The 23,852-nt window shown below is 44.2% G+C and overlaps 1 long non-coding RNA gene across 1 annotated transcript in view; it reads left to right on the top strand.

Annotated features, from left to right (window-relative positions):
• The window catches only part of LOC138282463 (uncharacterized), an 88,041-nt gene that overhangs the window by 59,526 nt on the left and 4,663 nt on the right, over positions 1–23,852 (top strand). The gene's annotated exons all lie outside the window — the stretch shown is intronic.

Below are 23,852 nucleotides of genomic sequence, written 5' to 3' on the forward strand. Positions count from 1 at the left end.
CAGTAGCACACAGGTAAGAATCACCCACGCCATTTAACATTTGCTGAAAGCCCCCTGCATCTTTACTTTGTGTATTTCCCCCCAGTTCTTTTAAACTGATGTTTGATTTTCCCTTCCCTTTTCAGTGCTGTATGACCCACTGCATGACTTCAGCTTGGTTAGCCCATGGACTAATGCTTATTGACATCGGTATGTTGTCATCACAAAATTAACTGAACATTATTGATCAGTAATGTGTTATACATTTGTAAATAATACAGGCTGACTCCTGAATGATTTCAGTGCAATGAGTGATTTATTTTTAGTGCTAGATATTGGTACATGATATTAGAACGTGATGGGTGAGGGTGGAGTTATGTCCATGGCAGAGTCCAGTTCTCAGTTTCACAGGTGCATTGTCCATATGCCTGTGGAAGGATGGAGCAGGGGCAGTTCAAGGTTGGACAGGGTGACAATGTGGGACAGTAGGATGACATCAGGGGGTATCTTATGCTGGTGGGGGTCTTGGCATCCTACTCTGTCTTCCTGTGAGATCTCAGGTTCCTCTTGCGGGGTGGTTGTTCTTCAGCAGGAGGTGGGGTTCTGGTGGCCTGTCGTTGTGGTGGGGCCTCCTGTCCACTAGCGCCGGCGGAGGTGGTAGGCTGTTCCTGGTCCTGGCTAGTGACAGGGGCCCTTTGTGGTGCCACATGGTCCCGCAATGTGGTTTCTATCCGGTTGAGGGCCTGGACTATGGTCCCCATAGCGGTACCGATGTTCCTGAGTTCATTGCTGAACCCCATGTACCGTTCCTCCTGCTGTGCCTGGATCTCGATGAACCTGGCCAGTATCGTCTCCTGGGAGTGATGGTATGCTCCCATGATGGTGGTGAGGGCCTCTTGGAGAGTCGGTTCCCTGGGCCTGTCCTCCCCCCCCCCCTGTCGCACAGCAGCCCTCCCAGTTGCCCTGTTTCCCCAGGCCTCTGTCCCCTGGACGGTGTGCCCACTACCACTGCCCCCAGGTCCCTGTTGTTGTTGGGGTGTTGGGTCAGCCTGGGTGCCCTGTAGTGGCAGACACACCACTGAATAACGCGTCCTGGAGACAGAGGCATGGGCCCGCTGGGTGGGAGCTGTGCTGGTGTTCCCAGAGGGGGTTGGGTCTGCTGTGGCCTGTGTCTGTGTGTGGGGAACCGACTGTCCAGAGGTCCCCGATGGTCCGGGCTGGTCATCAGGTTCTAGGTCGACAGAGCTGCTGTCCACTGGGGGCCTGTTCTGGGGGTGGACTGGACAAATCTGGACCCTCCGTGGCGGTGTGTTGGCGTTCGGGCCCTGCAGGGGTAAAAGAGTATGGTTATTGTTTCTGTGTGTGCCATGGTGTGCATTTTGAGTGCCCTTGTCCCCCAGTGCTGGCATTCCCTTGTGGGAGGTGTTGTGAGGGTGGTGGGGGGGGGGGGTGTATGGGTATGTGCAATGGTCATGCTTTGGTGGTGGCTGTCTATGGTTTGTGCTGGCATTCAGGGGTTGGTGTTGTTTAGGGTGGGTTGTGCTGGTGAGACATTGGCAGGGAGGTTGTGTGCTGGGGGGTTGAGATTAGGGGTGAGGGTGGGGGTGGGAGTTGGCATGCTGGTGGTTGGGGGGGGTGAAGTAGTTGAGATTCGACTTACCAGAGTCCATTCCTCCGTGTACTCCAGCGAGGCCATCAGGATGCAGGATGTTTACTACCTCTTGCTCCCATGCTGTGAATTGGGGTGGAGTGGGTGGGGGTCCGCCGCCAGTCTTCTGCACAGGGATGTTGTGTCGCGACACCATCGAGCGCACCTTCCCCCGTAGGTCGTTCCATCGCTTTCGGATATCTTCCCGATTTCTGGGATGCTGTCCCACAGCGTTGACCCTGTCTACGATCCTTTGCCATAGCTCAGCCTTCCTTGCTATAGTGGTGTGCTGCACCTGTGTGCCGAAGAGCTGGGGCTCAACCCTTATAATTTCCTCCACCATGACCCTGAGTTCTTGGTCCGAGAACCTGGGGTGTCTTTGGGGTGCCATGGGGTGGTGTGGATGAGGTGTGGGGTGGTGTTTGTGGTGATGTGTGCGTAGATGTGGTGTGGGTGATGATGTTGGGTTCCTGTGTGTGTTGGGGTTTTCGATTGCTGTGCTCGCTCGCTCTCTCTCTATCGCCTTCTCTCCGATTTCCAACTAGTGGGGGTTTGTGGGTGATGTGGGTGTGTGTTTTATAGTTGATTGGATGTGTGGGAGTGGTGTTTGTATGTGTATCAGGTGTGTGTATTTCAAATTGTCCAATGTGGCTGTGTTTTGGAGCTGTGTGTGTATTTTGAGCGCGGCGGTGTGTACCGCCAATGGAATACCGCGGTTGAAAGACCACTGCGTGGATTCGTGGGTCAGAATGGCATGGGCGTGTTTGTGTTGGCGTGGCGGTGGAGGTTTGGTCATCTCCAGTTTTCCGCTGCCCACTGATGAGGCGGCCTTCCGTGGATGTCGGGTTTTTGGCGGTTTCACAGTTGGTGGTCAGAATGACCGTGGCGGTTTACCGCGGCGGTAGAATGGCGGACTTCTGACCGGCGGTAAGGGCCTTTTACCGCCGAGGTCAGAATGACCCCCTTACTCCATTGAAAACAATGGAAATGTTGATTTCACACAAAGTATGCGTCAAAAATAAAGCTGCACGGGCTAGCATGCATCGGAAAAGTCAGCGATGCGTTGATTCCTTCCTTGCAAGTGAGGCTGTGCGTCGTTTCTTCTCTGGTTGGGTCAGCAATGCGTAATTTTTCTCCCTCACATCTGTTGATTTCCAGACGGCGTACCTCGGATCCGTGCAGGTTTACGATTACTTTGATGCCCAGGGACGATGCGTGAGAAATTTGATTGCACAGTGTTAGAAAACCGCGCTGCATGGGGTTTGCATCGTTATCAACAGCAGCAAGCGGGTGTTGCTTTGTCTCTCCATCTGCAATGCGTTGATCTCCCAGCCGCGATGCAGGTGGAGCATCGATTTTTGAAGCGAAGCAAGTAGCACGTTGTTTGTCAGCTTTGTTGCAGATGGTGCGTCAATTTGTGGCATTCTGTGCATGGATATCAGTCCTTGTTCTGCCAACTTCACCTCTGAAGGGACGAAAGACTAGACAGGGCACCACTTGGCAAGGGCAGGAGTCTCAGCAGAGAGTCCGGGGGAAGTCTTTGATGGCCCTGAGACTTCAAAACAGGAGGCAAGCTCAGTTCAAGCCCATGGTGATTCTTCTCAAGAAGCAATGCACAATAAAGTCCAGTCTTTGTCCTGTTTCAGGCAGAAGCAGCAACTGCTGGACAGCCCAGCAAATCACAGAGACAAGCAAAGGGGCAGTACTCCTCCTCCAGCTCTTCAGCTCTTCTCCTTGGCAGAGATTCCTCTTGATTCCAGAAGTAACCTAAAAATCTGGTGTTTTGGGTCCACTACTTATACCCCTTTCTGCCTTTGAAGTAGGCAAACTTCAAAGGAAAGTCTCTGTTGTTCACAGGATCCTGCCCTGCCCAGGCCTGGCCCCAGGCACACACCAGGGGGTTAGACACTGCATTGTGTGAGGGCAAGCACAGCCCATTTAGGTGTAAACGACCACTCCTCCCTCCTAGCTCAGAAAGCCCTTCAGGATATGCAGGCTGCACCCCAGCCCCCTTTGTCTCACTGTCTAGAGGGGATTCACAAACAGCCCAACTGTCAGTCTGACCCAGACAGGGAATCCACTAAAAAGCAGAGTCACAGAATGGTTGAAGCAAGAAAATGCCCACTTTCTTAAAGTGTCATTTTCAAACTGACACTTTAAAAACAACTTTACCAAAAGGTGTATTTTTAAATTGTGAGTTCAGGGACACCAAACTCCACATTTCTATCTGTTCCCAACGAGGAACCACACTTAAAAGCTATTAAAAGGCAGGCCTTGCAACAGTGAAAAATGCATTTGGCAACATTTCACCACTAGGACATGTAAAACACATCAGTACATGTCTCACCTTTAATATACACTGCACCCTGCCCTATGAGACTACCTAGGGCCTACCTTAGGGGTGCCTTACATGTATAAAAAGGGAAGGTCTGGGCTTGGCAAGTAGGTACACTTGCCATGTCAAATTGGCAGTTTAAAACTACACCCACAGACACAGCAGTGGCAGGTCTGAGCCAGTGATAGTGTCTGTCTGGGTGTGAGACTGTGTGTGAGAGTGCCTATATGAATCTCAGTCTGGATGTTACAGTGTCTGTTTGGATGTGGGAGTGGGTGTGAGAGTGTCTGTCTTGATTGTGACAGTGAGGGTGGAAGTATATGTGTTGCTGTGACAGTGGGTGTTAAAGTGTCAGGGTATGAGAGTGGGTATGAGAGTGTCTGTATAGATATGGTAGTGGGTGTGAGAGTATCGGTCTTGGTATGAGAGTGGTTGTGAGAGTGTCTCTCTGAGTGAGAGTGTGTGTGAGAATTTCTGTATACATGTCAGAGTGGGAGAAAGAGCATCTGTTTGGGAGTGAGAATGTCTGTCTGGCTGTGAGAGTGTGTATGAGAGATTCTGGGTGTTAGAATGGGAGTGACAGTGTCTGTCTTGGTGTGATCCTGATGTCAAAGTGCCTGTATGGATCTCAGTCTGGGTGGAACATCTGTCTGTGTGTGTGAGTGTGGGTAGGAGAGTGTCTGTCTGGGTGTCTCACACTCAATCACAGACACTGCCATAAGTGGGTGGGAGAGTGTCTTGTCCGGTTGTGAGAGCGGGTTTGAGAGTGTCTGGGCATAAGACTCGGTGTGAGAGTGTCTGTATGGATTTCAGTCTGGTGTAACAGTGTCTGTCTGTGTGTGAGAGTGGCTGTGACAGCATCTGTCTACACGTGAGAGTTGGTGTGAGAGTGCCTGTGTTGGAGTGAGAGGGAGTGTGAGAATGTCTGTCTTGATTATGAGAATGGATGTGAGAGTGTTTGTCTTGGAGTGAGAGTGAGTATGAGAGTGTCTGTATGATTGTAAGAGAGTCTCTGTTGGTGTGACAGTGTTTTTCCGAGCGTGATAATGTCTATATGGGTGTGAGAGTCTGTGTTGTATGAGAGTGTGTGTGAGAGGTCTGCATGGATGTGAGAGTGGGTGTGAGAGTGTCTATCTGGGTGTAAGAGGGTGTATTAGAATGTCAGACTGGGTGTGAAAGGTGTGGGTAGTGTAAGACTGGGTGTGAAAGTGGTTGTCTGACTGTGAGGATGGATATGAGAGTGTGTGCCTGGCTGTTACAGTGAGTATGACTGTGTCTGTGACTGAGTATTAGAGTGTCTCTATGGATGCCTAAGTGTGAGCCAGTATTTACATATTCTTTTACATTTTCTGAAACCTGCGGATCCACCTACAGATTTACTCTGGAGGCCTGCTGATCCCCACTGATGTATCTGCAGATCTCAGAAAACGTTACCAAAAATACTTTTTACACATTTTCACAGAATTGTCTACAATTTCAATGCATTTCTATCAACCCCCTGGGGTCAGGGAACTTCTACCGTGACACCTACATGATTACATCCCCCATTTCAGTCCCGGGAACCGCTGCAACCACCATTTTGAATTATCAGGGAATAGTCCCCAGGGCTAAAATGTGAGAGGCAATGTACGTGATGGGGTCAGGGTAGGTGTTCCCTGACCCCAGAAGGATCATATAAATATGTCTTACCTGTAAATAAGTTGTAAAAAAATGCATAAATAGTGATTTTTTTACATTTTCCGAGATCTGTGGATCCATTTGCAGGGTTCATGGTGGCCCTGGGTGTGAATCTGCGGGTGGATCTGTGGTTCTCACAAAACACTGAAAAAAATACTTCTTTCTCATTTTTAACAAATTATTTATGCCTAAGTCACATTTACAATGCACATTTACATTTTATGAAGAGACTTCTAATGTGAAGATGTATGAGAATGGAAATGATGAAATGTGCTTGTAACTAAAACGTACATTACTATTCCCTCTTTCAGAAACTCAGTACGGATGGCAATCTAGCTAGATAGTGTAGTGTTAAAAGTTTTGGGGCATATTTAAGAAAACTTTTCTTGCACCCTTTACAGCCCCCCTACCACCAACATGTGTGCACTGTATTTAAAACATGGTGCACCATGGCTCAGGGTAGGGGGCAATAGCATAATTTTTCATGATGGTATTGATGTACTCTGCAGGAGTAGCACCATCAAATTGGCGCTACTCCTGCAGAGTACATAGCGGCCAATTATAAATAATGGAAGCCCACTTTTAACACCTGCTCTGAGCAGGCATCAAAGGTGCCATACAAAATGACGCAAAGACATCTCTTAGATTTTCTTGCGACATGTTTTCGGCCCCTCTGTAATTTGTACTGATTTAAAAATAAATCTTTATTTTTTTACTTATTATCTGAGAGTTTAAAACATTTTGTTTCATCGTCAGAAATCCACTCATAAAAGCATTACATTAAACACGACAACAAATAAATAAGGGCCAGATGTAGAAACGAAACATTTTGCGACTTGCAAATAGCGAGTCATAGCGACTCGATATTTGCAACTCGCAAAATGTTATGCAGTACGGTGTCTCAGACACCGACTGCGACTCGCTATGGGGTCGCAATGACCCACCACATGAATATTCATGAGGTGGGTCGCAAATTGCGGCCCCATAGCGAGTCAAGGCACTCGCAAACATGGAGGCCTGCTGTAGTCAGCAGACCTCCGTGTTCGTGACTGCTTTAAATAAAGCAGTTTTTTTTTTTTTTAAGTGGAGCCCGTTTTCCTTAAAGGAAAACGAGCTGCACTTAAAAAAAAAAACGAAACCTTTAGTTTCGTTTTTTTTTCAGGGCAGGCAGTGGTCCCTTGGACCACTACCTGCCTTGAAAAAAATGTTTGGGGTCCATGGGGACCCCTTCCAATTTGCGAGTTGGTTACCATCCACTTGAAGTGAATGGTAACTGCGATACGATTTGCGACCGCGTACGCGGTCGCAAATGGTACTGCATCCCACTCAGACTCGCAAATAGGAAGGGAACACCCCTTCCTATTTGCGAGTCGGAAATGCATTTTGCGAGTCGGTCCCGACTCGCAAAATGCATTTCTGAATAGGAAACTGCGATTTGCGACTCGCAAACGGCAAATTTTGCCATTTGCGAGTCGCAAACAGTTTCCTAAATCTGGCCCTAAATCATTAAATCACAACAATAAAAATAATACAAATTGATTCATGAGTTAAACGAGGGAAAACATACATAAGCTCATAGTTCATTGACCATTTGCAAGCACCTCCCCTTACGAGTACAAAACTGAGTAGATCATTTGAATATGATGTCAGAAGATGTTTTGCATTATGCATCTAATCAGCCAAGCTTGATGGAGAAATGTAGAAACAACCACAACTACAATTGAAGTGGTTTCACCTTTACATCCCCTATATGTTTCACCTCTAGTTGGTAATCTCAATATCCTCTACATAGGCACGCTCCATTTAGACCTAGGTTTTGCATACAGTAGGCAAAAAAATGGGAAGTGCTCATCACTTTTTTATACATTCTCACAGTGCAGACAATGGTCGGATCCCTGGATCATCTCCCTCTAACTAGTGGTAAAGGAGTCCAAAGGAAGTGAGCCATACCTAAATTGGAGATATAGTGACTGTGCTCATACAGGGCAAATAAAATCCAGGAATTCCTCTCTTCCATCGTCTTTTTGACTAAGGCAACATTCCCTCTCTTGATGGATTGTGGGTCTATGTAGACTTTATCCAGGCCCAACACACACCAGCCCTTTTTCAGTGTACCCAGCCATTTGATGTTCCTCCCACTGTTGGTGAAATGATATCCTGCACCCCTCTGTTAAGAGGCACAGTTCATAAGTGCCCCAAATCCTAATCCAATACAATAGGGGTTGTAACATCACCAAAGATAAAATTTCCTGAATCCCCCGGTCCAGACAAAGCTAGACAAGCGAAATGCCCTTCCCTAAGATTGCCAAGCTTCTAATAATATTGTTTTCACCTACGCTCACGGTGTTAATATTACAATGCCCCCATAATTCTGCCCCAAAAGGGGCTGTCCTCCTTGCTTGGGCCTTATATATTTCCACTGCTAGGTGTACAGGGGACCATGGATGTATGGTTCCCGCACGCCGCTTGACAATTAGAGTACTTTTTTTGAATGTGTAGGTCCCATGATCCTGAATCATCTAGCCTGATACCCAGGTAATGAAATTCCTGGACCCTTACAAGCACTTCTGACCCCACTTGCCTTACTTGCCTTTGAGGTGTTTATCTCAAGACCAAAACACCTGCAAAACTAGTTGAAGCTATCAATCAGCCTCTGCAGACCCCCTCTAGTTTCAGACAACATAGGCGTGTCATCCGCAAAGAGGAGGGCTGGAATTTCTGCTACTGCCAACAAGGGGGAATCATTAGCACAATTAGTCAAAAAGCAATACAATTGTTAATGTAAAGGAGGAAGAGGGTGGGGCAAGAACTCAGCCCTGCCTAACTCCTTGGTTAACTAAAAATGCATCTGTTAGTTCTCCTTTAACTCCACACCATCATTTGGCAGAATTCTCCTCATGCAATAATCAGACTATATGTAAGAGGTCCAGTAAAATCCCCAGCCCAGAGATTACATCCTGCAGTTTCCTCCTGGGCACCAGGTCAAATGAAGCATGTAAATCAATGAATACCTCAAATAGGTTGCCCTTGGCTAGGTCATCTGCCTTCCAGTTAATCAAAAGGAACATAAAGACCTGGTCAATGGCACTGACCTTGTACCTGAACCCATCCTGGAGGTCTAACATTATCGGTTTGTTCTCACATCATCCTAAGAGGCACTCAAAGACCTGCTTACAAATAATGATATTAAACTTTCCGGACGATAGTTAGCGGGCATACCATGGTCCCCTGTCTTAAAAATTGGCACACTCTTTGCTCCTTTCCATGAGGGGGGATTGCTCCTGCTGCCGCAATGATATTTGAGGCCATATTGATGTATGGGACCCAAACCTCAGGATCTGCTTTAAAAATATCAGCAGGCATTTTGTTAAGCCCCGGGGTTGTCCCAGATTTAAACAAAACCACTGCATGTTGGGTTTCCTGGTGGGAAAATGTTATTGTGAGATGGGTTTGGTTCTTCACGCTACAGGTGTACTCGCTCCCATGAGGTCCCTCAGATGTAGGATAAAATGCACAACCCACTCACAAGATAGATGATGCTGCAAGTTGTCCTGACTTTCCTTCGCTCTTGCTGGCTATGGATCAGAACTTCTTCTGGTCCTTGTTCACAGCAGAGTCTAACAAATCAACCCACATGTGTTCCTCCCAAGCTACTGTTGATGCTTTTAGACTGGCCTGATAGATCACCCTACAGGCCCTCATAGATTGGGAATGCCCCTTTTTATAGCTAGTCATAGACGTGCTTTTGCTATTCACTTAACCATCCATTTGGCCATTTTATATGGCCCTCTGCCCCTCTAGTTAGGACACTCCTCGGCTTGGAAAATAACATGATCTGAAAATAGAGATTTGATGAACTAATGATTAATAAAACCTGTGAATTACATGACAATTGCTTAGTGATGTTTTAATTGAATTCTTGATGCTTATGCACTTTTATTGAAGACGATAGAAAGGTTATTGGACTAAGAAGTAGTGTAAGGTACCGGGATAGAGATAAAGGTATATGGATTTATGGTATTCTTGTCTACTAGGTGAAGTTCAAGTCATGATATGTTGTCGACTAAAGAAATAGAAAATTATGTAATAAAACTGTTGGGGTTGTACTAAAATTGATCAGTGCTTGTGAAACCTGATGAGCAAAGGTGACGCAACATTGATTAGGTAATTTCCCGCAGGTCGATAACTTATCCCTGTGAGTTGAAAAGACTTGTGGTTGGAAAATCAGAGGGTGTAAAAACCATAAAGTTTTGATTGTTCATTTGCTCTATCATTTTCTTCAGAAGAAGCAAAGTCTGGCATTATTCTGTTTTGCATAGTTATTAGAATTGAAGCTTTGTATAGAAACATTTTTAAAGGAGGGTGAGCCGCTTCAAGGAGTGAGTTCAGCATCAGATTGTGCTGTGCTGGTATTGGTTGGTTGGAGTAAACGCTACACTGTGATTGGTTGATTTATGTCAAGAATTGTGCAATCATTGGTTGGTTGAATTGCCAAACTGCATTGTGATTTGAAGAAAGGAATTCTGAATTTTGACATATACAGAATAGTTTCAAAACATTGAGATGTTGTAATTTGATTGCTATTTATCTGTTGAAATTAAATTGAAATCATAAAGAGGTGATGTGACAATTCCATTAAGGGAGGGTGGGGAAGTACCTCCTTTCCACATACCATATGATGGTTGAGGAAGGATTACATACATATGTTTGGCTTTGTCAATGATGCAAGATCACTGGAAAGAAGATACATTTAGCTTTATACAATGGTGTACATTTAATTTGAGAATTATTGAGAAATTGTGAGAAAAACTTTGTAAAATGAAGCCACCACCTAGACCTACACATTTTGGAGCACTTGGTACTTGTGAGAAAATTGCTCGAAATAGAGAGAGAGAAAGATACCCAAGATGAACAAAAAGAGTATTGAAAAATTATGCAGAAGCAGTATGGAGTAATCAATATCAGAGTGGGAGAAAGAGTAGATTAGAGGGAATACGATTCTATCCCATGATGTCAATTGAAAAAGGCGATAAATAAGTTCAAATGTGCAACACCCAAAAAGGAAAAGATTAGAGGGTAAAAAGGAACTGGAGATGAGACCAAATCTGATTCTGAATCTGATTTAGGTGAGGCTATTTTAGATAAATTATTAGCTACACGTCCATCACCTTTTGTGGGACCACATTCAAATGTTGGAGCACAATTGACAGTATATACAGCTTGTGTAGATCTTAATGCTTCCCAGGTTACTGGCTCAATGCAGATGGTACAACCAATGGTTGCACAATCAGCTCTGTCACAGTTGCTCGTAGCACAGTCTGTTACAATGCAGCCTGTATCTCTCAAGCAATTACAATTGTTCCAGCACAGTTGGGAACATCACAAACTATCTTCTGTGATAAAGATTCCTGCACCACTTCCTGGAATAATTATGATTCCAGAGGTGCCTGCACAGATTGTCTGTATGTCAGGTACAGTAGTTCAAGAAGCTACTGGAGGTACATCGTCAATGGGACAAATCAAAATTCACAGATTGTTGAGTGTAAGCCACCACAAAGATTACAACCATTAGTAGAAGAAAGGTGACTTGTTTTAACAACACAGCAATTACAGAGTGAAACAGATTTGGTAGGTGAAGTGGTTTTCCCCCCATGGTTTGAGGTAGCTGTAAGGGAGGGTGCAGAAGCAGAAAATGCAGAAAAACCGAGCACTAGTACAGGTGCAGAGATGCAAAGAGCATTGACTAATATTGAATTATAAGAAATAATTAGAGGAAGTTTGTATCTTGATCATGTATGTCAGTTTCAAGGGAAAGGTTTGATTTATTCAAGTAAAGACATAGGGGGTTATTCTAACTTTGGAGGAGGTGTTAATCCGTACCAAAAGTGACGGAAAAGTGACGGATTTACCACCAGCCGTATTACGAGTCCATTATATCCTATGGAACTCGTAATACGGCTGGTGGTATATCCGTCACTTTACCGTCACTTTTGGGACGGATTAACACTCCTCCAAAGTTAGAATAACCCCCATAATGGGCAAAGCTGCAATTATTCATGACAGATTAACTGAATTGGCAAAATAGATATGATGTCAACATTTTAAAAAGTGTTCCAGTACAGAGAAGTTTTAGGATACAATTGGATGATGAATCAATTCATAATATACATTCTTCATGGATGCAAATTCATCTCACTGAATTAATAAGATGCGTACAGAAATGGAGTGAATGTGATAAATTAGAAAGGGAATGGTTACAGAAACATGACAAGAAAAAGAAACAGACAGGAGCTGAGGGAAAAAGAAAACTAACTGCAGATACTGATGAGAACAAAGGGACTACTGCTTACCCTTTGAGAGAAGTACTAGGTGGAGGTTATGTTCCTGTACCTTGGACTAGAGGAGACCTTGCATCAGTTATGAACAATATTCCAAGGCTGAAAGAAAATCCAATGCAGTGGTACACACAGGTTAGGAGATTTGTCATGATTTCGATCGCACTATGGGTTGATCTGAATACATATTTTGAGGTTGTTGTTCCAAATGACTTGTGGGTTGAATGTGAAATAGCTGGTCGATGGCCAGATGCAGAACCAGCTAGAGATCCTATTACACAGGCAACAAATTCAGCAGGAAGTGAAGGAGTCTGTAAATCATTATTATGAAAGATTGTTGAAGGCATTTCAACAGCATTTGGATCAAACACATTTTGAACCTACAAATATTCCACAGTTTTTGCTAGGATTGGGACCTGAAGTCAGCGCATGCAGCAGAATGTGAATTTGTTGGCAGACAAAATTTTGGGATGAAGTTCTGAAATATGTGAAGTATTGCGGTGATGAGAAGGAAATGAAGAGTGTAAACTAATGGAAAGGTTTATGTTGATGCCAGCGAAGTTGTCACAAAGAGGATCTTAGAATCAGTTTTTTAGGGTAAATGTTGGTACAGTAAAAGGTGTTACTGGTTCGATTCAATTTGATTAAATGTTTATCATGGTTTGAAACAAAGCCATACTTAAAAGTTGAATGATCATAACATGAATAACACCTACTATAAATCATCATAATAAGTAAATCATAAAACCAACCTCCCATCAATCAATCAATCATTTGTTAAGAATGCTACTCACTCAATAGGGTCTCAAGGTGCTGGGGGGGTGCTACTGCTTGAAAAGCCAGGTGTTGAGAAGCTTCCTGAAGGTCAGAAGGTCCTGGGTCAGACGTAGGTTGACAGGAAGGGGGTTCCAGGTCTTGGCAACAAGGTGGGAGAAGGATCTGCCGCCGGCTGTGGTATGGTGGCTGCGGGGGACGGTGTTGAGGGTGAGGTTGGCGGAGCGGAGCTGGTGTGTTGGGACATGGAAGTTGAGATGCTCGTTGAGGTAGGCAGGGCAGGGGTCGTGGAGAGCCGTGTGAGCGTGGATCAGGAGTTTGAAGATGATCCTTATTTTAACGGGTAGCCAGTAGAGGTCTCTGAGGTGGGCTGAGGTGTGTTTGTGGCAAGGGAGGTTAAGGATGAGTCATGCTGAGGCGTTCTGAATGTGCTGAAGTTTTCTCCGGAGCTTCCTGCGTAGAATGCATTGCCGTAGTCCAGTCTACTGCTAATGAAAGCGTGGGTGACCGTTCTTCTGGTTTCAATGGGGATCCATCTGAAGGTCTTGCGAAGTATGCAGAGGGTGTTGGAACATGAGGATGAGGTGGCGTTGACTTGCTGGGTCATGGTCCGCGTTGAGTCCAGTATGAAGCCGGGGTTGCGTGCATGGGTTGATGGGAGTTCGAGCGGCTCCTAGAATGGCAGGCCACCAGGAGTCATCCCATGCTGACTTGTGGGAGCCGAAGATGACGATCTCGGTCTTATCCAAGTTCAGTTTGAGGTGGCTTGTCTCCATTCAGTTGGCGATAGTGTGAAGTCTGTTGTAGAGGTTGGTCTTGGCAGTGGCGGAGTCCTTCGTGAGTGAGAGTATCAGTTGTGAGTCATCCGCGTAGGAGACGATGTTAATGCTGTGGGCTCGGACGATGTTGGCGAGCGGCGCCATGTATATGTTAAAAAGGGTGGGGCTGAGAGAGGATCCTTGGGGTACACCGCAGATGGTCTTGGTGGCTTTTGACAGGAACGGAGGGAGGCAGACTCTCCGGGTTCTGCCGGAGAGGAAGGATGTGATCCAGTCCAGGGCCTTGTGGCAGATTCCAGCGTCGTGGAGGCGTCTGCGAAGTGTGTGGTGACAGACGGTGTCGAAGGCTGCTGGGAGGTCAAGGAGGATGAGGGCCACCGTTTCATCTTTGTCGAGCCTGATCCTGATGTCGTCGGTAGCATCGATGAGAGCGGTCTCGGTGCTGTGGTTCTTGCAGAAGCCGGATTGGAAGATGCCGAGTAGGTTGTTGTCCTCAAGGAAATGAGACAGTTGGCTGTTGACTATCTTCTCAATGCCCTTTGCTGGGAAGGGGAGTAGGGAGATGGGTCAGTAATTCTTGAGGTCTTTGGGGTCGGCCTTGGGTTTTTTGAGCAGGGTGTTGACTTAGGCGTGTCTTTAGCTTTCCAGGAAGGTGCCTGTCTCAAAGGAGCTGTTGATGATGGTACGGAGCTGTGGAGCGATGATTTGGCTAGCTTCATAGAAGACATGGTAAGAGCAGGGGTCGGCGGGTGAACCGGAGTGGATGTGCTCATGGTCTTGGTGGTTTCCTCATCGTTGGTGTTTGTCTAGGCACTCAGGGGGTTGGTGTGGTTGGGTGCGTTGGGGTTTACGTTGGCAGCGGTGGTCGTGGGGTGATCCACTATTTAAAACTCCTGAATAAACATAACAATTAGAATCCTAGATAAAATGGACACATGGGACACAGAAAAAATTAAAATGCACCATGGAAGGTGCTGTATATACTGTACACATTCCCATGAAATAAACCTAAGCATCCCCACTCCTAACAGCAACCAAATGTCAATTTTTATACAATCATAAATCCCTTACAATTTAAAAGTAATTACCTTTAATAAATGTAGACATGTGAACTCCCCCTCCTTGCAGCAAAAGGTACAATAATATAAATTCAGAATGCCTTAAAAGATCTCATGCAAATGCAGCATTCTTGGAAGAGGAACTCTCATACCCAGATTCTTCCCATAATAAGCCCCCACTAGACCAGCAACACACCCTGGATGTAAACATTGGAAACCACCCTCCTAACAGCAAACACATGTCCATTAGTGTACATTTATAAAACCCTTAAAACATTTAGAGGTTCTCATGCCATTACCTTAGCTAATTGTAAACATAGGATCTCCCCTCCTAGCAACAAAAGTACATTAATATAAATCCCTTAAAATGTAAAAATTCTCCTGTTAACTACTTTATTCTTAGAAAAAGGAGAGACTCTTGCGCTATCTCAACAAAATGTATCTTGTTCTGTAAAACATTGGACATAAATATTGATGACGCAGAGGCAGCAGAGCAGGGCAAAGAAATAGTACACGATTAACATCCAAGATCACAAAATTGACAATGTTTCCCCATTTTTCCATTTGCAATTAAATCATTTAATGGAAGCAGATTCATTCGAAATAAGGTCATAAAGGGGCAGAGACCATGATCTAAATTCCAAATCAAATACTTCTGAGCAACTTTCAGACCACTCTCCCTAATTATGACATGTAACCTTGTTTTCTCTCACAACACATAAATTCTCTCTGCTTACTAACAGAACTTGTAATACGTTTGAACAGTGATTTCAATTCTGAATAGGAGAGGGAGGTCATAATTTCCTCCTGCAGGCCTAATGTTTCAAATGGAATGCAAGTAGCTGGATTTCAAACAGGAATGAAAATGTTCAGGGAGGCATGGTTGTATCTCAGGGCAGAGGTTGAAAAACTCTGATTAATCCAAATACAGGTGTTGGTACAACTATATTGAAGAAAATGACTCCTTGTCATCTTTGTAACAGGGTGGCTCATTAGAAGCATGACTGGAGGCTCAATTGAGATAGAGTAAACAATAATCAAATGCAGGGAGTAAATAAAATAGAAATGTGAATGTGCAGCAAATGCAGGTAAAATCATTACAAATCATTAATGTTCCACAAGCACCTATGGTTCACAAAATATGGGTATAACTAGACTGAACCCACATTGATTGCTCCAAGTACAAAATCAAGAAGAAATTCAACAATTTCCTATGTTTGATGATGAAAGCTTGGATTCAGGCACGTCACAGTAACGAAGTCTGAGAGAGGAGGCAGAATACGTACTTAGAGCAGTTTTAGGGGTAGACCAGAGAGGAACATTTGTTGAAGGTGAGGTAAATGGCCATCAAGTGTCTTTTCTTATTAACACATGAGCTACTCCTTCACTGTGAGAGCAGCAGCAGTCCCAGGCATACCCCTCTTGGGAAAGAAGATACAAGTTGCAGGAGTCACAAGTAGATTACAAATCCAATTTCATAAGATGCTCTTGTAAAATAGGTTCCTTTGTAGAAAATCATCAGTTTGTTATTTGTGATTCAGGTCTTGTGAATCTGTTAGGTGGCTCCTGGAGTCGAAATTCAAACTCATGATGAGGTTGATGATTTTAAACTGCTCAGCATGAAGCAGTAGGGCTCTATCCATTCATGACACCAAAAGACTTACCTCCAAATTTAAAAGAGGATACATAAGTATGAAATTTTACTGGAAAATAGATTGGATTAATCAAAGGAGTTGCATCAGTCAGAATAAATATCAAGCCAAGAACAGCACCTTCCCAAATGACTCATGAAGTAAGAGCAGGGATATCACAAATAATTGAGGATATGATACAAAAAGGGATACTAAGAGAGATAATCAGGAGTCCCTGCAACTCATTGATTATGGGATTAGAGAAGCAACATGGAAAGCTCAGGATAGTTCAGGATTTTAAAAAGGTGAATGAATTTGTAATTCCATGGGTTATTTTCTCTCTTTATTTACTGTAGAACAGAACACTGTCACAACTCATGGTGACAGTAGCTTTGCCTGCATGGTATATGTGTGACAAGGGTGGAACACAATTCCTTCAGTAAATGTCCAGGGATTGTAACCAATGTTCGATGCTGAGACTGCACAGTGTACCCATGGGATTGTGTCCTGGCACTGTCATTGGGCACAACCCTGGCAAATGGTGGACTTTACCTCACATATGGCACACACACACACGTTAGCTGTGGATTGCGCAATAAGTTGTCTGACTAAATTATCAGCTATGGGTGCAGAATCATTGTCCAAACACATGACCCATAATCACAATCGATGGATTTATTGGAACAATGCACCACTACATTTATCACTGGGTCGAATTTAGTTAGAGTGTCTAATATTCACTATGTACAAGAGGTGTACACTTGGCACATATTATCTCCTGTCTTGACACATGAGTAGAGCAAATCCAGGCAAACATGTGAAGACTGATGTATGGGTGTATGTCCTAAGTATGCAACAGGTTTGCCAGTATCAACATTTCTTGACAGGTATGCATGTATACCTAGTATGCTGTGTATAAATACATCACATAGCACAAAGCATTACACACCACTCATTGTCTCTAAAATGACAGAACAAGTGCATGAAAGCAACAGTAGCAAATTGTCCCATACATGTTGTGGCCTCCAACATCGCAATCAGCTTTGGGATGTGCTACTATGTTCAGCATTGTTCAAACATATCTGAGACACAACACCAATCTCAGTGTGAGTAGACCTAGCCATATATGTAGCAAATGGCAAATGAACTGTACAGCACTGAGATGGTTTCACACCTCAATATTATTCAGTCATAGTAAGAGTGACCTAGGTTGTGGCATGCTGGAAGAAATGCATACCCATGTTCAATGCAGGTTGTAGATGGATAGCTTCGAGGCATCCACAGATACTTGCAAATACAACATGGGAGGTGAAATGGAGACAACACAAGTGCTGTGGCAGGAGTAATGTCCTGTGTGTGTGTGGAACTCATGTTATCTCACAAATACCATCAATGGAACCGTAACTATCAAGTAGAATGAGATGTGTACATCTTCCATTTACACAAATCACATGTTGCACCACGTCCATTTATGACCAGACAATGTTGCTGTAGAAGTTGTGTACAAAGTACAAGCAGCTTAAAGAATGAGGACAATGTAGGTGACAATACATGCCTTGCTAGTAGTGCTGGAATACATGGAGAAGGGACACAAATAGACCAACACTGACTGTACAACACATCAATGTCTACATTGCAACATTTCACATATGTACAGAGAGGGTGGGCAGGTCAGTACATAACTCAGTCATGCTGGGCAGTAGCATACTATGATATTTGCCCATAGCATGCCACCATGACAGGAGGCTGTAAGAGAAAAAATCATCTGTACCTTGGGATGTTTCCATTATTGAAGTCACAACAGGGATACAAGCCCAAAAAGCTGCCTAAGGAAACCACTAAGAACACCAAATATTGTCACATGTCCCAAATGTGTAAGCACCCAAGCTCTGTACATCAGAGGGAAAAGCAGACATCAAGTACTGTAGAGGAAAATGTGATATACAGGTCTGTATGACCACAATTGTGCATGTGTCTCTCTGCTGAGGAGTGTGCATAGTTCTTCTCAGTAGCAATCATGAAGAGGCTAGGTCCATGCTCAATAAACCCATTCACCACTGCTCTCACTGCATTAACGCATTCCATTGTCAAGGGCCGGATGCATGTGCACAGGAGGCTGAGCACGCCCATAGCAACACCCATTGCATGCCTCTTCCACACAAATTGATATGTGTGAAGGGTCTGTATTTACAGGATGGTATTAATGCACAAAAAGTGGCCTAACACCACCTGGTAAATACGCCACAGGATATTGCACCAGTGGAGCATCACAAAATGTGATGCTCCGGTGGTGCTTGGTGGTCATAAATTTGCCCCTAGGCATTTTGTGCCATATGTAGGTGCCCCAAATGCCACCTCAGTGTTTCTTTTGGTGAGGCTCAGGTAGCACAATACCCTGCCCCACATGTACTAGGTGGCATGTAGCTACTTTATGTGCTGTGATTCCACCTTGTACACATGACACCATCACACCCAACACTTTGAGTGGAAGGTGTGTGTAATGGGTATTACAGTGGGTGTACCACAGCAACACCCATTGCATTTTGTCACTGCCTCAGATTTTTGACTATTTGTATTCTGGACATTGGACCAATAACTGACACCAGCCCAGGGGTGCATTTTGCATGTCAAGATCCCAGAGTAATGCTTACATTTGTACTGTATTTCTTGCTTTTACTATGTGTACTGCATTATGCAGCACACAGACTGAGAGTAAATCACACTTTCAGGTTGTTGTTGTGCTGAATTGTGATACCTTCTGCACAGAAACATTCTCCCCCTCAATGCAGACACCCTTGCACTATGGCGCAAGGGTGGCTGCACTGGTGCACAACATCTGATTACCACTTGCACAGCGAGGTATACAGGGCAGCAGCCTATTCTAATATATATGGTGCATCCCTGCCTTTTTTAACACAACAGTGCGTAATGCTGCATAATTTTGCACAGCAGCACACACCATCCTTTTCTTTTTGATCTAGCCTTCTAACTTGTCAAATGGTGAGATTGCAGCCACACATGATGTTCACATACATGCACAATGTGTTGTATGCATTTATTCTGTGGCCAGTCCCATGTGATGCATACGGTTGTGTGTGTAGTGTTGTGTGTTCAGCCTGTATGGGGTGTGTTCCACAGGTTGCAAGCTTTAGGGCAGATATTTTCTCATTTGGCATGGCTCTGGGCAGCCGCAAGATGTTGCAGTACACTGCAGCAGTTTCAATACGCAGTGATGTGCCATATTTACCTGCATATAGTACAGCCCTGCAATTCCCCCTGCACCTGCCCAGATTAGTGATCTCTGCATCCAACACAGGCATTGTTGCAGCATGATGACAGGGTGGCTGCCTTGAAGTGGTGATTTGTTCATGTGCAGGGAGATGTCCCTTCCTGCATATATACAAGCAATTTTGAGGGAGATGACATTTCAATGTGTGCCACAAGATGCTGGACTCCTGAGTAAAGGCAATGTGACATTGAGGTAGAGAAGCATTTTGGTGTGATCCACCACCCTGACACCCGACCTGGGGTGGTATTGACTTCCATCGTAGTGTCTGATGTCTATGTTATGTCGGTACAGGGGCTTTGACTATATGCAATGGGTGTTGTGATGGCACAGAAACAGCCACACTATTTGCACATGCCTACCAGGCAATGTGATGCATACTTACATGGTGCAGTATAGCCATAGTGATTGGCCCATGTTGATGTTGTGTATATGTTGGTGTGCATAGCACTCCTAAAGCATCAGACATATGTGGCTTGGGTAAGGACGGTACGTCTTGACTCAGACCCTGTGTGTTCGGATTGAACCCTTTAGCATTTTAGCATGCATTGAGTGTGTGCTATGTGGCTCCCCCTTCTGCTATTAGTGGAGTTCCAGATATCACCCTCTGCAACTTACCCTGCATTTGTGGTGGTTCCTGGAAGTCTGCGCTGTCATGTCCTGCAATTCCAGTGACCAGCTCCTCTGGGATGACTGCTGCAACCATCTTCTCCAGCTCATCCAGGTCCTCCTGTGGTGCAGGACTTCTACCTCCAGTCTGCAGTGCTGCCTTACTGTTCCTGGTAAATTTCTGCTTAGTCCTTGCAATCTTGACCTCAGTGACAGTTGTCTTCACCTCAGCGACACTGTTTATTTTGTACATTATTTGCTGCCGTATTGCATCTCTCCCCAACTGACAATTTGGAGGTGACAAATAGTTGATGCTGGCGCTCCGTCACCTCACTGACCAGGATCTAATGCTTCTCGTCACTAAAGGGACATTTGCCCTTTCTTTTCTCCTTCTCCTGTAATTTTTCTGTACCCTCCTGGCTGGTACTTGGGTGTTTGAGGTCTCCCTGGGGTCTCTCCTGGCCTGTTGACACCATCTTCTGTTGCAATTTCACTCTTACCTGCTTTTGTGTTTTATTTTGACGCTATTGCGGTGCTGAAGTGACATTACCCCTTTTGCAACATGTGAACATGCCGCAAAACGGTGTTGCACCATTTTTACAGCTTTAACGTAATTCTTCCTTACTGCATTGGACAGCTGCTAGCACCTTTTTTTTACACCAACCATTCCTTAATCCCAACCTACGTCATTTCTTTAATATGGTGCAAAGATGTCACTAAGGAATAATGCTATCTCGCGTTAAGGAAAATGACGCACAACTGTGCCAGCGCAGTTGCGTGTCTTTTCATAAAAATGCCCCTTGCTGTGCAAATTAAAATGTTCCATTACTTGTACACAAGAAGGAATAGAAATTCAAATCAATAGCGATGATGAAACGTTCAGTCAAGCTGATGAGATGTATCCGCTCATTACGTGTTTCCTGTCATGACACTTAAAGATTTGCCTGATGAATTGCAAGAGACAGTAACAATGAGAGTTTGGGATTTCTCTGAACATTTGACTTATTGGAGCTGTTGATCTAGTCAAAGTGACAGTAAAGCCAAATGCAGTTTTCCATAAAACACCGGAGTATCACAGGATCCCAGAAGTGATTGTAGGTATAACCCCAGTAATTGCACTTTGTTGAGCAGGGTGTGTTAAAAGAATTAATGGGCAGTTTATGTACCAATCGTGGGTCTACCAAATGGGAAATATCGCATAGTTCAGGATTTGAGAAAAGTGAACAAAATTGTAGTATATTGTTCACCTGTAGTGCTAAATACACCAATAATTTTATTTAGATTCCATGTGAAGCAGAATGGTTTACATTTATTGATTTGTCACAAGCATTTTTCTCAGTTCTATTGCAGGAGGATAGACAGTTCCTCTTTTGTTTCCGATTTGTCAACGGTGTGTATTCATGGTGTGGTATTCCACAGGGGTTTTTGGAATCACCGTCCATTTTTAATCAGATCCAGAAGAAGAATTTAGAGTCTTTGAACATCCTATGTCAGTCTGCTTTACTGCAGTATATTGATGACTTGATGGTTGCGTCCAATACATGTGAAGCTTGCAGGCAAGACACCATACCGTTCCCCTGAAAAGTTACAGTATTGCCAGACAGAAGTAAAGTATTGGGGTCACCAAATTGAGAACGGTGCAAGGAAAGTGTCTCGAGAACGAGTTGCAGCAATTATGCAAATGAATCCCCGACTTACACAGAGTGATGTTAAAATGTTTTTGGGCTTGCTGAGCTGTTATCACCAATGGATCCCACATTTTTCAGTAATTTCCAAACCGTTGAAGAAATTAACACACAAGAAAATCACAGATCCAATCCCTCTCAATGAAGAGTGCATGAAAGCTTTCACTGAGTTGAGAGAGAGCTTTTGCAGAGCTCCAGCTTTGGGAATGCCTGATTATATGAAATGTTTTGCACTGTTTTGTCATGAACATGATGGTTGCGCTCTTTCTGTTTTGATGCAGTCACACAAAGGAATGAACAGGCCAGTGGCATATTTTTTACACCACATTGGATCCTGTCGCTGCTGTTTTGCCCGGCTGTCTAAAAGTCATGGCTTCTGCTTGTGTGAGCATCAGTCAATGTGATGGCATTGTGATGGGACATCCCTTAACTGTCTTTGTCCCACACTCAGTAGAAATACTCTTGACCAGGTCGAAGACCCATTATTTGACTATTTCCCAACTTACTCATTATAATTTATTAATTCTTGGGTCTCTCAATGTTGTAATTAAGAGGTGTTCAACTTTGAAACTCACCACATTAATGCCTGTAAATGTTGATGACACAGTTGATGTTAATGAAATGAAATATGACTGCCTTAATGTCACCTTCAGAGGAGAATGACCATGTTGCTTTTGTTCATAGCTTCTGTTTAAGAGACATCAAAGGTACTCTAGGAGCAGGTTATGCAGTTTGCACCCTGGCAGGAGTTGTCAAAGCTTTAAGGCTTCAAGATTTTCTTTCTGCCCAAGTAGCCAAATTGGTTGTTTTTACAAGAGCATGCTGCATGTCTGAGCAGCTCAAAGTGACAATATTCAGAGATAGTCAATATGGATTTGGAGCTGTGCATGACTTTGGGCAGTTATGGCACCAGAGAGGTTTCATGACCTCATCTGGATCACCCATTCAAAATGGTGAAATAATTCATGATTTGGTAAATGCTCTATAGTTACCTGGGAAGATCACAGTTGTAAAATGCACTGCATATGTAAGATTGGATGACGATGCACTATAGGGTAATGTCTATGCTGACCAAATTGACAGATATTGTGCACTTCATTGTGTCACCTTCTATGAAGAGTGAAGTAATGAAAGTGACACCAGTGAGACAAACCAAACGTTCTTGTTGTCAGTGGTTGATACCTGGGATGAAATTAAGAGGTTGCAGGAAGAAGCAGCAAAGGAAGAACACAGAGGTTGGATTTAAGCAGGTTGTGCACAAAGACAGGGATACGATGTCTGTATTTTAAATGAAGGGACAGTCATGTTGCCAGACTGTTTGTTGAACTCGTGGCTAGGTATTATCATGGTCAGGTTCATCTTGGAGAGATGCAATGATTCACACACTCAAACAGATATGGTACAACTCCAGATTTAGATTGGTTGGAGAAGCAGTTTGTCACAGATGTGTTATGTGCCAAGAAATGAATGTAAGGAAATGCACAGTAGTTAATTTGAGCCACATAAGTAGATCAGGTCGTCATTTAACAGAATGCAACTCAATTTCATTGAGATGCCTGCTTGCAATTGATTGAAGTATGTATTGTTCATTGTGTATGTGTTCTGCTAGTGGGTAGAAGCGTATCCAACATGTGGGAATGATAGTCTCACTGTAGCTAAGATGCTGCTTAGAGAACTTAAACCACGTTATGGATTCCAAACTTCTTTGGAATCAGATCGAGGAGCTCATATTAATAATGAACTCATAAAGTTGTTGTGTGCAGCACTGCACATTGAGCAAACATTGTACTACAGCTAAAAACCAGAGGCTTCTGGATTGGTGGAGCAGATGAATTGAACACTGAAAGCCTGAATGGGAAAGGTTGGTACCTCAGCATTGAAATAGCCTGATGCATTGCCACTTGTCATGATGAGCAGGTGCAGCACAGCTGACAGGAAGACAGGACTGTCTCCTCATAAAGTCCTGGAGGGTCGTACAATGAGACTGCCAGAAGTACCTGCAAATGAACTTGTGAACATAACATCTGACTTAGTGCTTTATTATTGCAAAGTTCTA

This window comes from Pleurodeles waltl, chromosome 2_2, assembly GCF_031143425.1.
Source record: "Pleurodeles waltl isolate 20211129_DDA chromosome 2_2, aPleWal1.hap1.20221129, whole genome shotgun sequence".
Taxonomy (NCBI): domain Eukaryota; kingdom Metazoa; phylum Chordata; class Amphibia; order Caudata; family Salamandridae; genus Pleurodeles; species Pleurodeles waltl.